Source organism: Erithacus rubecula, assembly GCF_903797595.1.
Source record: "Erithacus rubecula genome assembly, chromosome: 1".
Taxonomy (NCBI): domain Eukaryota; kingdom Metazoa; phylum Chordata; class Aves; order Passeriformes; family Muscicapidae; genus Erithacus; species Erithacus rubecula.
The window spans coordinates 17,614,776-17,628,348 of NC_136658.1; positions in this window are offsets into that span (position 1 = coordinate 17,614,776).

Below are 13,573 nucleotides of genomic sequence, written 5' to 3' on the forward strand. Positions count from 1 at the left end.
TTTGAGGAAGTTTAGAGAATATGTTAGGTAGCAAACCAGACAACCCAACAGGTCGTTGGCAATCCTGGAGATGCCACACTCAACTGAAAGGAGTTGCTATGAGAATTAGCAGAATTTGGTTCAGTATTTCTACAGCATTTGAAACTGAAGAACTCGACATGGACACTTAAAATTGCTCATGGTAATTTTAAGAAGAAGCCTTGAGAGCCCCAGCCCAGTGTACCACTTAAGCATGTGCTTAAAGCTAGGCATGTTCCTTGGATGTGAGGGGTGATTATGGGTCCCAAGCAGGTGTGCAGTTCTGTATATGCATGGAGGGAAAATATCCTTCCTGACCCCCCGTGGGCAATCATCTCAGCTCATGAAGCATGAAATTAGAGTGGCCTTATCTTTGCTTGCATACTGTAACTACAAATGTTATTAGCGATCATAAATTTAACAAGGCCTATTTTAAAATCCATCCACAGCATTATGGCATGACTTTTGAAGACAGTCCTTTTTGAGAACTTACAACTTTTTCCCTTACATCTTTTAATTTCATTTGGGTGAACTCGGGGAGGAAGGTCACCGTCAAACCTGCTGAAATGCAAATATTGACAGTAGTGCTTAGCTCCATTTCTCCCACCTTAGAACAAACAGCAACTTCCCAATGTGTAGAAATAATAACATTAAAATAAATAGCACTCTTTCCCTTTCTGGAATCTATGAAAAATCTTTACACCTTGGGCAAAAGATCCCAATTTTGAAGTGTTCTGGTCTAGTTGAAGTTTGTATTGTTTAGACCCATAACGATAGTTTGCTTCTCTATTTGTCCCTTCTTTAATGAGGAAGTCCCACCACAGCTCAGCAGAAATGACTGATCACCAGTATAGAGAAATCTCCAATACTGGCAAAGATAATTGGCTGTATTTGGATGACAGCAGGAAGAAGTGCAGGTTAACTTTCCTGTTCAGAGAGATTCTCTGCAAGTATTCCTACTGTTTGGAAGGAGAGAAAAGGTGAATGGCAGAGCTGCTTCCCACACATGGAAAGCCCATCTCCTATGCACAATGAGCAACATGTGTTTTTCAGTCCAGATGACTCTGTACTTCAGCCTGAGGAAAAACAACAAAGCCACAGTGAAAACAGACCCTTCAAAACCTGGGGTGGGGCAGAGTGTGTTTCTCACTTGACCTTTCTTGAAACCCTTCCCCCAGCAGATGAGCTCCCACTGAGACTTAAACCATGAACAGCAGACAAACAGACGTTAACAGCATCTTCACTGAAACCCTGTGCTGGTCCAGAGCTCCTGCTGAAAATGCTGCTGGGCTTTTTCCTCCCTCCTGTAGGCGTCTGTGCTAGTGCAGGCATTCTGAAAGGATTGCAATTTTGCTGCAGGCACATGAAATAGAAAAACCTGAGCTGTGAGGGAGAAAGACCTTTGCTGAACATCTCTCCAAATAAGCTTATTTAACAGTCAGATGGGAAAAGACTGGTCTATCTTTTCCTTCTTGCTTCCCAGACTTTTGAATACCCTGTGATTTACATTGCATTCGAACCTTCAGCACTGCTCACCCCTCTTGGCAAGCTCCCCCCTTCCTTTCCATTCCTGATCTCCATGTCTTTGATTACATTGATTAAAATAAAACCAATATGTCAGAGACCTACTGAAGCAGCTGATTCGAAATATCCACAACAGTAAAAATAAACATTGGTGAAAAGCACCTGCAATCAACAGAAATAAAACTAAAAGCAAAAAATAAAGTATTCCATAAAAAAATAAAATGACCAATTGAAAAATTTAATAATTTCTGTTGGGTTTCTAATTCCTGTGTATTGGATAAGGTGGTAAGAGTCGAAGAAAATGAGGATTTGCACCAAAATAACATTAAAATTAACTGTCAATTTTAATGAAGTAGAAAAGCAGATACAGAACCTCTCTGCAGTACAGCTGGATCAACCTCCTGGTCAGGGAACATGGAACAGACATGAATGCATCTATGATTTTCTATGCCTTGGACTGGAAGTAAAATATCTTCTTTTAAAAATATAATACATATACACTTTTTTTTTTTTTTTTTTTTTTTTTTTTTCTTTCGAGGGAGAATGACTTTCTAATGTGAAGGAAATGCAGGGGCAAAAATGGCTCCTAAATGTGCCAAAATGAGGTCTCCAGTTGGTAAATGGGTAACAGCTTTTCTTGTCTTATTTTACCCCTTTTCTATAGCTTCTGAGCATTATTCAAAAAATAAATGCATTTCAAGTGTATGGCTGAATTTAGGTGGAAAGTGCTGTTGCATCTCCTTTTTTTTTTTCTCTTTTGCTCTTCCTTGCTCCTAATTATTCCAAATGATTTTGAGCTGCAAGGCTTTTACATTAATGGATGCCCCCATTCAGCTGGATTGAAAATCCTTTTTACTATGAGCACTGGAGGACAACACACACAACACTAAAACCAACTGGATGGTTTATTTTATTCAAGCACCAGTTGCATTAATATTTGAAAGACATTAATTCATGTGTTTAAACACTTAAAAAAAAAAAAAAAAGAAGAAGGATGGGGTCATGCAGGAAGTGACATCTGACTGGAAAGGAAGCTGCCTACTGCTTTGTGTGAAACATGATGTCAACAGAAGAGAAATCAGACAGGTGAATCTAAAAAGATATACACCCCTTGTAGAGGCTTCTAAGCATCACCAATCTCATCTCTGCAACCTTCCATGACATATTAAGAGCTTTAGAGTTTTGCATCACACCCTGAGGTGACCTATACTATTATGATATTATGCTCATTACTACTTTTAATGCTAATAATGGGATTTATGACATTATGAAGCCAAACAACTGCACCTAGAGGAGTGAAGAGAATGCAAAAGCTTGCTGTATCTTGTGCTGTTTTCTCCCACTGGAGTTCATTTAGTTGAATATTGGGACTGACAACACAGCCTGGCAGCTGATGATGGGTTCATCTGTGTCTGCTAGAGGTTCAAACCTTAAATCAGCTCTTGAGGCAACATTTCTATCCTTGCTGTACTGGGGAAATGAATATGGCTCTAATTTGGAGACAAAGCATCAGGGCTATGAAGGTGACTCATGCTGTTTTACACAGAGGTGCACAGAATCACCTTCAAAAATATTAATACACTGAGAGATATATTTTTTCCTTTTTAAAGCTTACGTCAGCTGTATGTCATCCAACAGTACAAAACCAAAAGTATGACAAAATAAAAATGTAACAAAAGCCAGATAAGGATAGGCATCTTCTTCCTTCTTCTCCTATATTTACAGAAAGGCCTCTGCAGGATGGAATGCACTGAAAGTAGTTTGTGACTTGATCTGTAAATATCCAACAAATCTGAATACAAACACAAAAGGAGGTATTCAAAAAGAAGCAAAGTGGCCTTTCTCTTCCTCTGTCCTTTATAATTTGAAAAAGACACAATTTCCTGTGGAATACTGCCTACCTGTCCCTGGTGCTCCCACCAGTAGCAGGAATTTGTCTGCTGCTGTTGCACAGAGCTCTTCTGATGTTGCCTGGATGAGCCTTCAAGTCTGAGAATGAAATGGTTAAACTTCTTTGGCTCTCCAGGTGCTTGTCCTTTTCTCTCCTGCTGCAGACTAGCTGACCACTTTTCAAAGGTGAGGCCAGGAAGAGAGAGCATGTGGAAGGGAAGGAGGGGGATTGGTCTCCAAGCATTCCCACAAGTTGCTTCTTTTCAAAGGCTTTCTTGTTGAGCATGGAAAACAACAGATTCCCCACAAATGCTGACAGAGCCACCTTATTTCAGCTTTTATTTCCTTTGTTTGTTTCTTCAAAAAGACTGACATTATTATGGGAAAGAACATTGAGAGAACAAGTGAAATTTAAACAACATCCTGCTCTGAAACATTCTGGTTACGGCAGAGAGCATCTGTGCCACTGTATTTTAAATAGGCATTTGGAAGAGAAGTAGCTTTGACAAGATGATAATTTAGTCCTTTTGACTCCCTCACTTCAAAGTGAATCTATCTGGAAATTCTCAGAGGAGCAAAGTTTTGCTGAAAAATGCCAAATTCTTGACCCTGACCTATTTTGTTTGCAACAACGGGGGTGATACAAACTTCTGTCAGAGGAAAGCAGTGTTTCTGGGATGTCAAATAGATTCATCCCTGCTTCTGAGTCACTGGGAACCCTGCCTGGCAATTTCTGTCATCAGCTGAAGAATAAGGTCATTCTCAGTTTGCCTTGTTTTTAATTGGCCTTCAATTGGCAAGAGCTGTCTGAAAAAAATAAAAAAAACCAAAAAACCAAAAAACAACAAAAAACTAAATAAACAAAATCCCAGCAAATAAATGAATAAATCAACCTCAACTAACCAACTAATCAAAAATACAACCCCTCACTAGCAAAACAAAAAAACAATCCCCTCACAAATATAGGGAAAACCATACCTCCTTTTTGTGAGGTGACCTTGATTTCTTTCTCTCTCAGTAAAGAAAATAAGACTGTCCTGTCAATACTGGATGTTACTGATCTGAGATCACTTGGGCTTTATCTACACAGGGGATTTACACACATTTTCCCACTGAGCAGGAGGCAGCAGCAGCAACACTAGAGGTTGCAGTGAATAAGTTCTCAAGCATGACCTATATTTTGTCTTTCCAAGTGACTTATCAACTTTTCAGGTGTTAGAATACATTTCTTGGGAAAAAGAATGGAGGAAAAAAATCACTGATATTTCTACCTCCACTAAATCCAGGCCAACGTTTCACTTGGGAAAAATTGGTGGAAACACGCTGAAAGCAGTGAATTAATGTTTATTCACAAGCAACCTGAGGATCTGTATTTTCATACATGAACACAAACCCACAGAGGGAGTAAGAGCAGGCAACAACTGGCAGTAGATGAATTTTTTCATTTCCTGAGTTTGGCAGTATGTTACACCTCCCAGGAATAGATTTGCCACTGGCCTAACACTTCCCTACATATACAATATTTCAGAGGATGCTGCTGAGGTCTTTTCCTTTACTAATTTAAATATTTGCCCATTTCACAAATCTCAGCTCAGTTTCTCCTACTTCATTCCTCACTACTCTATGGCACACAGTGGCTTAGTGCATATGAAAAAATACCAATCCTGCAAACCAGCAGATGCAGAAAAGAGCTATGTTAAATTATTTTTCTAAAAATTGAGTTAATCCAGCCACTAACATCCATTGACTCAAATTTTTACAGCCCTTACAATGGCATCTATCCTCTGGTTAGTTTCCCCTGTTTTTCTGTAGAGTGTAAGCTTCTTCTCTGGTAATTTCTGAGCAGTCTTTGCTCTTGGATGCTGCACTTTGTGACACACTGCAAAAGTAGCAGTGAAATTAGCAGTCATAATCTATGAGATCTGAAAGCTTCCTCACATGAGTTGCTCAAATGAAAGACTTTTCTTTTCTGCTTGTAATGACGTGAATGAGAAAAGGAACAAAATTGGCCACAGCTACTCAGTGCCTGATTAACAAAATACATGCTGCTCCAGCACACTCCAAGGCTAGTAATTCAATTTAAAGGTATACATTAGAAGCACTTTACAGCTGATTCTGTGCACTTTTAATTGGCTTAACTACCAGGTTTCCAGGAGGAGGTGGAACTCTTGCTGAGATGCTCCCTCAGTACAGAACGACACGTTTCGACAGACTGTCAGTTACCCACAATGAGCTGGAGCTGTTTTGTACCCTTTCTTCTCAGTGTTGTTTTCTGATCATAAACATTCCCCTTGTTCCCACAGCCGTCCTACTAAGTACTAATGGAAACAAACTTATACCAGAAGATTTCGTAATGTATCACAAAAGCTTAAACAAACTAAAAAAGGACAAAACATTGCTCATTTCTGACACTTACCAAAGCTTTTGTTCCAAAACTTCACTAATACCACCCTTTTAAGGAAAAAAAATTAACTTTAATGTCTATCATAATTCAGTCATTAATAACAATATCACAGTTTTGCTTGTTATCTCATTAACCTGGTGTTCCTCGTGCTTCCTCTCATAAACACTATTGAAGAGTGTTATTATAACCTTGCTGTTCATTTAATTGCTGTTAAAAATCATAATGATCAGAGCAATCTAAGTAATTTTTGGCAGCAGATTCCAAGCTTTCTAACAGACTGCTTTCCACCTGGTTTCACTTCAGGGTTCATAATTTCCCTGTGGCTGGCAGCCCCAGTGTTGCAGCTGCATTTCTGTCAGGGTCACAGGCGCAGCTGGGGTGCAGCATCTTACACAGGGAACTGTGGCAGCTTGGCCAGATCATTAAATCCAGCTCTTCCCCTCACATTTTTTGTCTATCCAGGAAATTCAAAACAGCAGAGGAAGATGGGGGCTCTGCATTTTAAGTGACTTTCAAGATGTGTTTATTTTTTCTTAGAGTGAGAGGCATTCAGTTGTGGGAAGCTACAGAATTTCCATCAGCCAAGACTTTTAGGATCAGCTGGAAGCAGAAGTGGAAAAATGTAGCATCTTTCATTATTTTATCAGAACTACATGCAGACTATGTAATTGAATTTTATCCACCTGATCTGGATATCTGATACTGAAATCTGAAAGCACCAGTAAATCTTGGTTTCAAGTTTGCTGTTCATCAAGCTTAATATACTTGACGTACAAGAAAAAATTTACAAGCAAAAAGGCTTAACCTATTTCTGAATGGAACTTAAACTAATAACAAAGTCAATTTGATATTTAAATTTTACATCTGGAACAACACATATGAAATGATTAATAGAAGTTTTTTCAGCTTCACCACAATCCTGAACTCTGGAAAGTCTGAATATTTGCCCTGAATTTCTGTAGCATCCTTATGGTATGACCTCTAAATTCTGTGGTATACAGAGATCTGAATTGCAATTAATAAGATAGTATTGTACTTAGCAGTGTTAATTACTTTGAAATGTTCCAGATGCATGAGTAAATCAGTTTGTGTTTTTCTCTGAATATCTAAATAAAATTACTTGTATGGGAACAAGTAGCTGGCTGTGGATTATAAATCAAAGAACCCTGAAATCTACAATTATGCCTCTGCAAACAAGGTTTTCTGGATGTAGTAAAGAGATGCAACTTTCTGAGATGTGGATGCAAGCCACTTCCCCAGATCTAAATATCAAAGGTTGAGGGAACTCTGCAACCTCAGTATAAATACATATCTGAATATATATAACAGACACTGCAGTGGAATTCATCCAAATAACAGCACAAACACTCCTTTGAATGATAAGGAATCCAAAATCAAATACAAACTTTCTGAGATGTTCTGTAAGTGAGCAGTTATTTCAAAGGAGGTTGAAGGTGTTCAATAGCCTTGAAAAATCACAGACAAAATTGTGCAGAGCACATAGCAATACAGATACTGGTATTATTACTCTTTCCCTCAAGAGCTTTGAGAGAGACAATCCCCAGCACAGACTCTTTCAGATTCCAGCCAATATTTCAGGCTCCAGCCCAAACAATTGTGCTAGTTACATAAGCCACTTTCCCAAAAAATACATTACTAGTCAATAATTTTGCACTTACAGATACACATCTTCTACTCTTTAAAAGCATTATTAGTGGAATTGAGGGGGCTTCAGGGAGGAAATGTAGCTTCCAGCATTTCACACATTAAAATATTAAATAAAACATGGAAGTTTAATAATGAACTTTTACAAATAATTTGTAGCCATGATTTAAAAACTAACCTAATCACTTCTTCCAATCAAAAAATGTGTCTTTAGAGCTCTCCAATTTACCTGAAGGTTCCTAGTGTGTCAGAACTTGCATCTTCTGAACAGCTACAATTGTTTGCAATGCCATTTCCATATTTCACAGTCCTCTGTGAGGTGAGAGAAACAATTCCAAAGACTTTACTACCATTAGAAGTGATGACTGTCAAGGACTGCTCAAAGTTAGAAAGGGAAGAAAGCAGAAGGAATAACCTCCAGCAAGATGTTTCCCCCCAAAAATGAACATAAAAGCAGAAAATTCAGGCTTCATATTGGAATCATTCTTTGCCTCCTCTGAATCTTTGGATAAGCCAAGCTTTTGCCAATGATCAAATTGAAAACAAGAGGATAGCAGTCTCCTAAACCAGGTGTGCCAAGCAAAGTGCCAATGGTCAAGGAAAATAAATACCCACCCACTGTATGTTCTTTCTTTCTCTCCAATTCCTTTAGTCTGCTGTGGGCTGCCAATGCTTTCCATGCATCACAATTTAGTGACATGTTGAATTTTGACTATACTTTCCAGAAATGAGATGCCACATATGAACACAGAATTAGGATTTAAATGGAAATAATTTTACAGCTCTAATTACATGGCATGTTTGGCACAGACATCAATAATGAATGCTTGCTTAGTTACTCAAAGAATTATTATTCAAGCAAGTGGTCTCCACTACCTCCAAATAAGCTTTTAAAAATCAAATCTATCTTACCTGGCATTTTTAAACTCAGGAATTAACAGACCAAGCCATCAAATGTTTATATGATGAGGATTTTATTCTATGAGGAGAACAGTAGTCCAAACAGTTCAATGTATCATTCCATAAAAGTCAGAATTAAAGCACTGTTAAACCAGATTAAAAATTGGGTTGAAAATCACCTTCCTACTCCTAAGTAAGAAGAATGCCATAATCTAAAGCTGTAACTTTTTTTCTTGCTCATTTAAAATCAGAAAACATATATTTATAGATATTTCTAACAAGCATGGTATGCTGAATAGAATACAAAATATGCTAAGTAGTGTAGCATGATAAAAACAGTGTACTGAATTCAAGTCATTTCAGGGCATTGATCTTGACCATCTTTTTGTTTTACATATGGACTCAACCCACCTCTTGCACATGAAGTGATACAAGTAGTCTTTTTGTGGTGAAAAAGTAGAAATATACTAACTCTGCTGTGTAACTTGACTGATATATTTCATTATGCAGATGCCTTTTTCTTCACAGGCTTTAAACTCCCAGCAAAGTTATCAGAAATCCTTAAACACATAAGTCCTTCATTCAGCTTTTTTAATTTCTGGCTTATTTCCTAATGCAGGAATTGGCTACAGTAATTCAGGTACAAATGAAACTGCCAAGAGGCAGCTGCACTCCTTATACTCAGCCAAATACATACTCTGACTCCAGCTTTTTACTGTTATGATTTTGTTTCACAACATCAATAAGGCATTTCAGCTGTAATGGTCTTTAGGGGTTATTACTGAACTTCTTGGGTGGTTATAGCTACTCAGCCTCTGGCTCTGTGACTCCACACAGACTGAGCAGTTGTGCAGAATTCTTTGTAGGTGTTCATTTACATGGATCACACCACATATCCTTGGATAAGGCAGGCAGCCCACAAAAACTGTTTCCTCCTTGTCTCTTAGCCCTAGAAGAGACTGGATGCATACTTCATGCCTTACACCCCATGGAATCTCTTCTCATCCAGTGTTGTCCCACCCCACTGGGCCATCACAAAAGGGAATCAATTTGTAAACTGCTGAAATCAATCTCAAAGGAACATATTTTTTGCTTATATTTGAGTATCATTCCAGAGGGGAACAAGGAAGATACTGACTACTATTAGAGTTTTCTGAATGTAAATGTTGCAAAAAAAAAAGAGAAAGCAAATGAATTTACTATATAGATAGGATTTAATATTTAAAACAGATGGGAAGTTTGTTAAAGAAATTTGTGTGCTTAACATTCCTTAGGACAGGGAGTACCGGATCATTCTAAATTGAGCAATCTTAAATTGGAATTACTGAATGTCAAACAAAGTCCTTTAACAGAAATGTATTCAGATATCCTAGGCTTGCTCCAATACATCTGTTCTAAATTGCTTGAAGGTGAAAGCCATCTTAAAGCAGTCTAACCCATGCTCACAGCCAGATGAAGCTGTTGCTGTTTCCCCACTTTTGTTTGTTTAGCAGGTTCATTTACATGGCTCCACTCAACTAAAATATGCTTGAAAAATCTATTGGATTTAAGTATTTGTAATAGTTTACTAGAAGGGCTGTTCCATTAGTTTCTCATTCTCAGTGAACTTCTGGACACTTTCTCATATCTGTATAAATTAAATATATGTTATCAGAACTTCAGCATCGACCATTTTAGCCAGATCACCTGGAAGTCATGCAGCAGCAGAATAATCTTGAAGTTTCATATGTGTGTCAAGGAGATGAGCCTGTGGTTTTATAAAATGATTGCAAGCTCTGATTTATGCCTGCTGCAGAGGAGCCAGGTTAATTTTCTCCCTTTTTGGGATTGGTTCTCTACCTTGCATACTCTTATCTTCAGATAAATAAGATGAGCTATTCCTCAGGCAGAACAAATAAGAATTAGATCTCTGCAAGATGACATACTGCTGCAGCCAGGTTGAGCCCTAGTCCTTTCAAAAATTCCTCATGAAAATTCCCTGTTTACTTTGGAGTCTCTGTCCTACCCCTGTGCTTTGTTTTGTCTAGAGTCTTTTGGGATTCTTGTTGTTGTTGTTGTTATGGAGGTGTAATAACTGAAGTGAGGACATCTCCCTTTTCTGTTGTAAACTTCCAAGACTGTAAACTGTGAACTTCCAATACTCCAAGTATGATAGAAATTAACCAGCTTGTGGCAAAACACAGTTTTTATTTTCCATCTTCCTGGGTTTTCACACAGGCCTGTCAACAGGCCAGTGTAGATAAGCCTATCTATAGGTAGATAACACAGATACTATAAATTAGGTAACCTCTAGAATTGGCTTTGATATGCTTACCACAAAATAAAATAAAATAAAATAAAATAAAATAAAATAAAATAAAATAAAATAAAATAAAATAAAATAAAATAAAATAAAATAAAATAAAATAAAATAAAATAAAATAAAATAAAATAAAATAAAATAAAATAAAATAAAATAAAATAAAATAAAATAAAATAAAATAAAATGGAGAAAGAGCATTATTTTGAAAGACATCAGTTCAGCATTACTACTATCTGTCTTTAATGTGGTTTGCAGGTAGCTTAGTCAGAAAAAAAATAAAAATTCCGAGTGCTTCCTTTTCTGGAAAAAAAGCTGAAAATCAAATGGGGCAAATCTTCCTGGGAAAACAGTTGCAAGCTCATGACTGAAAATACAGAAATTGATCAATAATAATATTAATGTTATAAATGTAACTTTTTTTTTTGTTTTTTTTTTTTTAAGTGGCTTGTAAAGATGCTGCTTTCTTAGTTCTATTTTATAAAACTGAATGGAAACAATCTGATGGAATTCACAGACTTCTAGCTTGCAGAACAAAAAGTGGGAAAATGTTGAAACAAATTTTATTCTGAGTTTTCTTCTAAATAGAAGGAATTTAATATCTGAGATTTATCATTCTGCTTCAGTTCCATCCTATGTAACTTCACTGGAAGTCAGACGTTCGAGGCAAATCAGTTGACACGATGCCAAAATGTCACTGTACTCTGACCCTCAGGGCAGACACAAAACATTTTTCTGCAAAAGAGTTCAAGATACATCAGCCCAAGTGACAACTTGAAGTTCTGAGAGGGAATATTGGTATACACACTCTAGATCTTTCCAGTCTTGAGAGGGATGCTGAAATTCTGAAATAGAGCTTGTTCAACCTCCTCTATGCCATTGATATGGCACCCCCATCAACACATTACTCTGAGACAGGACAAGGTTTTTGTTCAGGACCAAGGCACTGAGTTGTAGCTCTACAATCACCCAGATCTAACTGCCCCAAGTTACATGATAAAGCCAGTGTGCTGAGAAAAGACTACAAGGAACCTGACTCTGCCCTGCACCTGGGCTGTTACAAATTTTACTGTTGCCCCCATTCCTTTTTCTTGCACCAACCAGGTATCTCCAGATTTTACTACTCCAGATTCACATTTTATGATGATCAGAAGTAGAAAAGTCGATTATCACATTTTAAGCAGGCTTATCTTTAAGAAAAGTATATTTTTTTTAAAGTTTAAAATTTTTGATTAAACTGTTTTTATCTCAGTATACAAATAGCCTTCTAGAACTACTAGTTCAGATTTTTTTGTTAAAGAATACAGATCCAGTAAAGTAAGGAAAAAAAGCAGCAATGTATCTCAGCAACAAAGTTGGACGGGGTTGAATTGAAAAGACTACAGAAATTCAATTTTGTTTATTTCTATGATACAAAAACGCATTGGACAGACTTTGTTACACCAGGATTCTCTCCAGAAAATATTAATGACAGAAATGGGTGAATTTCCTTGTAGCATATCCTTGTATGAGATAAGCACAAGGGACAACATAAGCCTCATATTCTAATTTGACAGGAGCATATCTGACTGGGCAGATTATACCAAGGGAATGAATGAATAACAGAATTCTAACAACCTAAATCTATATTTCTCCTATAGCTTGAGTTACTGTGAGCTTAAGTCAAATCTACAAATGTTCAGGACATACAAAAACCCCAAATTCTATGGAAGTCAGAAAACAATAGCATTGCAATAATCCTACCCAACTATTTTCATTTTCTCTAGCTTTAGCTTCTATCAGAGCCTTCTTAGGTGCCCTGCTGTGCTCATTTTTGTTAAGAACTTGTTTCAGATTTGGAATTCCAGAAAATTAGAAAGATTATTCTTACACAGGTCTCACAGCACTGCTGGGTGAAATCTCTGACAGGAATGACTCTGTCCCTGAAGGACCCAATTTCAATCAGGCAGAGCTCCAAGGCAGCAGGAGACCCAACAGAATGAGAGCAAGAAGGCTTTGTTCCTGGAAAGGTAGAGCTGTGACCATGCCCAGATTGCTCCAGGACAGCAGCCAGAGACTGCAACAGTAGAAACACCTGCAGGGCCATGCAGGAGTATTGGAATGGGAGGGGAAATAATAGATGAGGATGTAGCTGGGGGTCTCTCCACTACCTGGCATCTCTCTCTACCTCAGGAGACCCTTTCCACATCGAGGTGCTCAGAGGCAATTAGCAGACATCAGTAAGCAGGTGGCAATCAGAGGTGAGGAGCTTGGGAAGAGGCACTCAGATCCCAACCCTGGCAGATGCAGCTGCTGGAGCTGCAGTGACATTCTAAAGCTCTTTTAACATTTTATCCCTAAGCACCTGACACCACGATCACCTGGGTGCTGCTATCTCCTCATTTGCCCCAGCCAGAACCTTGCTCTCCTTGCTCAGCTACTTTTCTTCCTGTTTCTTACAAATGATCCTCTCTTGATGACCAGCTGCTTCAACTGCTCCCTGGATCCTTCCTCTCCTTCCTTTGCCTTCTCATCCCTCCCTGTGAAGTCTTTGCATGTCACTCTGCAAGTCAAGCACCATCCTCTTCCCTAAGGTGCTTCTCTTTAACCTTTACCTGCTCCAGGACATAGCACCTGCTGTGTGCTCTGGATTTCTAAGGTACCAACCATCCAAGGTGGACAATGGCCCCATGAAATCCCACTGACCTCCCAAGTTTACACAACTTCTGTCCTTGGTGGTGTTACATCTTTTTCAGTATTTTTAGTATTGTGAAATATTAAACTGCTGCTGCCCACCACTACTGCCCAGCCTGCTGTTAATGTGCATTAGGAGAACACATAAATAACACTAACAAGACTTGGTGAGTGAATGTGGGGGAAAAAAAAGCTACTTA